The sequence below is a fragment of the Streptopelia decaocto genome (assembly GCF_964273445.1).
Source record: "Streptopelia decaocto genome assembly, chromosome: 2".
Classification (NCBI taxonomy): domain Eukaryota; kingdom Metazoa; phylum Chordata; class Aves; order Columbiformes; family Columbidae; genus Streptopelia; species Streptopelia decaocto.
The window spans coordinates 128,687,568-128,691,079 of record NC_138655.1 but is presented as its reverse complement, the minus strand read 5'-3'; the positions used below and the strand labels follow the sequence as shown (position 1 = coordinate 128,691,079).

The following is a 3,512-nucleotide window of genomic DNA, read 5'->3' as shown; positions in this document are numbered from 1 at the left end:
CAAAATAATTATCAGGATAGTTTCTCCACCACATAAGGCAATTGCAAAGATTTATGGATTTATTCTGCAGGCTGGGTGGTTTTTTTTTTATTTAAACTACAGCTACCAATGAAAGGGAAGTGTTTCAGCAAAAGAAAAATACATTTGAGATTATAATTGAAAAAACAATTTGGAGTTTATAGAAAGAAGTAACTTTGAAAAATGACCTGAGGGTTGTAACTGTACACGATTGTTCTTATAGGAGCTTGCAGCTGGAAAGCGGCCAGCCCAACCTGTTTCTCCTGAATGCAAATTCTTCACTGACGCAGTGGAGCGGGGTTGTGCAATGTCCGTGCTGGAAGGGGATGGGCAGCAGCAGCCTCATCGCCGGCTTTGCATGCTGGAGGAACTGGAGTCTGGCAACTGTGTAAGCAAAGTTAAAACCCTTGACTGATCAAATGCCCCTTTAGTATCCAATGCAGGGAGTAAAGTTCAGGGATCAGGAAAGCCAGAAGCTGTAGCTGCGGCAGTGAAATAACTCTACAGCTGAGGGGAAATGGGCTGGTCTCATTTCACTGTTGTCTAATTCTGCTGAGTTTGCTCTTTCTGTGGACAAAATGCAGTGGAAGGACAGGAAAAAGCAAGACAATATATCACTTCACCTATTTTTCTTCTTTTGTTTGAGTGTTTAATCTTTTCTTATTTAACATGTGAAGTGCAGAGAAGTGGTCCTTCTTGCTCCACTTTTACAACTTAGATAATCCATCTTCTATTGCATCTGACAGACACCTGGTTTCAGAAGTGTTTGTTCTTCCAACCATATTCTGTTGAGGTGGACTTGAGCTGACATGCGGCATCTTACACTCCCAGTTTTTCCTTCTGTTTAGTGAGCCTGAAGAGTCAGTCCAGTCCTGAAACCAAGTACATCTATGAAGCTGCTTTCCTATGATCTCTGTGGTCATTCCCTGATGCAGGTATGTTTGTTTATCATTACAAATGTAAACACTATCTTTCAGAGATACCTTATTTCAAAGCTCATAGCCTCTGGGAACATTTAGTTTACCATAATAAACAAAATCCTTTTCAGTCAACCATGCCTGACCAAGCTGAAGTAAATTTTAGCCACTTACTGTTTCCATAAATCTACAGTTTAGGTTCTAAATTGTGGTTTCTGTCCCAGCAGTCTCAAAATCAATAAATGTTTCATTTCTAGAGTTGAAATAAAACTTGCAACAATAGCATCCTGTACTGTAACTTTGTAGTCAATTATCATTCTTGCTCACAGTGAAGCCAGACATTCTCCGCCTGTATTTATGATCACAGATGCTTCAGAATAATGTATATAAATTGAGTTTTATTGATCATTGAACATCTGCTGGCACTTAAATATGTGGACACATAAGCATGAACGTAAGCTTTGCAAGTTTGCATTTTTTGATGCTCATAAAATTATAATTTATAATCAAGTACACCATGTTATGTTTTCCTTATCACCTTCATAAAGATAAAGTAATGTAAGCAGGGCTTGGATTACAAAGCTGTTACAATATTGCAAAGACTTAGGATTTTATGATATATGGAAGCAAAATTTTCATTTTTTTTCCCTTACATCTGACACCATTTAATTGTATTTTGCCTGCTGTGGTAGAGGAGATGTGCCAAACTGTGATTATTGCAAACAAAATTGGAAGTACTACAAAATACTGTTTTCTTACAGCACATCCATTGTCAAAGGTGGTGAGCAAATGGCTTTATACCACTTTTTGATCACACAGTTTTGACCCATCCTTTCCAACACTAACTAATACAGAACACGTGGCTGTGCTGATGCAGACCTTTTTGTGGTATGTGCACTTCACACACAAGCACCGCTGATATTTTGTGCAAATACAGCTTGAGTAAGGAGCTGGGAGAGGGAAAAGGGTCGTACTGGAGAGAAATAGAATCAGATGGGCATCCCTTGTGGGTGTGGGTACAAGAAAGGTCTCTGCACATGAGAAGGGTGCTAGGAAATAATATTCTCGTATGAAAATGTGGGTCACAGGAACAGGAAAACAACTCAGAAGAAAGAGCCTTTGTCTCCTTTCCCAGAGTTATCAAGCTTCTTTCATGTGGCCCAACCTGATAAAATTCCCTCTTTATTTCTAAAGTCAAACATGAGCTAAAGCAAACACGCCAGCAGCATGTCCAGGCATGGAAGCAATCATAGTGGCCCCTCTGAGTTTGCAGACCTGCTCCTCTCCTGGCTTTGGTCTGACCAGCCCCAGGTTCCAGCAAGAAGACTCCTGAATCATGCGTTAAACATGGGTCTTGCTAGGTAAGGATTACCAAGAAGGTCAAAGCATACTGGAAGATGTGACTGTGAAGTCCCTGAGAATATCACAGTTTCACAGGGGTTTGAGATATCTGAAGGGAAGAAAGAACAGACATATTCAATACATAGATTCTGTAAGAAATGGTGGCCTATAACGAGTTTCACAGCCAGCTAACCCAGACTTTAAAACACTTGGGTAAGATGATCTTTCATGGATAACAATTAACAATGCTCCAACTTTCATTTTTAGGTTGTAAAATAACTGTGAAAACCTACCGCATGCCATTGCCCCTGTTTTTAATGAGAAAGTCACCCTTTAATTGCCATCAATGACTATGCTGATACATTTCCAGGGTATTTCTCCCTCACACCTTCTCTTTCCTGCCTCCATATGTGTTCAGTGCTGAATCGCTATTGCTCAGGAACTAAACGCTGCAGATTTGTGCACTATGGACTGAGATGAAGAGGTTAAATGCAGCCAACTCCTACACCAAGGTTCAGGAGTGTGTCACTGAACGGTCTCACTAGAGGGCAGCCGATAAAACCTCTAGCAATAAAATTGCAACAGCTGAATCCTTCCCCCCCCGCCACCCCCCCGCCTCTGGAGTGTGTTGGGATATAAAATTTGGCCTCCCGAAACTGCTGCCAGCAACTATTTCTCTGGTGCTTTGTGTTTGTTTTTTCCATGTAGATATCTGTAGAGGAAGATTCACCCACCACTTTATCTCCATGGGACTCTGCAGGCCTGATGGAGCTGGAAAATCTTTGTGAGGCTTTGAAAAAGCATAAAGGTGAGACAGCACCTGATAGTGAACAGGATAGTTGTTACTTTCCTACCCTTGTTTCTTTTCCTTCACTCCCTAAAGAAAACATCACAACTTAGAACATGATATGAAGAGTGTTATATGTAGTGCGTTCTGAGTTATTTGCCATAAAATTGCTTCTTAAAAGTGGTTATTAAGGTTCAAATGTATCACAATATTTCTTCTATTTTTTTTTTTCTGTAGCCCTTGCAGTCAGTCTTAAGTGCCTCAAGGTCCTCTCACCTCTGGTTTCACGAATGCTTCCCAGTACCTGTCCCATCCTGTAACACCGAAAAAGAAGTATGCTATGTGCTTTCCAGAGAAATACAAGAACAAGATCTCAAGAGCTTCCAAGATAAATACATTTTCTGAATTTTGTGCATTCACCACATAGTTTTATTAGGCCAAAAATTTGC

The 3,512-nt window shown here is 40.4% G+C and overlaps 1 long non-coding RNA gene across 1 annotated transcript; it reads left to right on the top strand.

Moving 5' to 3' along the window:
• The first annotated feature begins 322 nt into the window (after window positions 1–322).
• On the top strand, window positions 323–3,082 carry LOC309437081. The gene is made up of 3 exons (XR_014183493.1): window positions 323–406; window positions 867–953; window positions 2,985–3,082. It is a non-coding gene; the product is annotated as an uncharacterized lncRNA (long non-coding RNA).
• The last annotated feature ends 430 nt before the right edge of the window (window positions 3,083–3,512 follow it).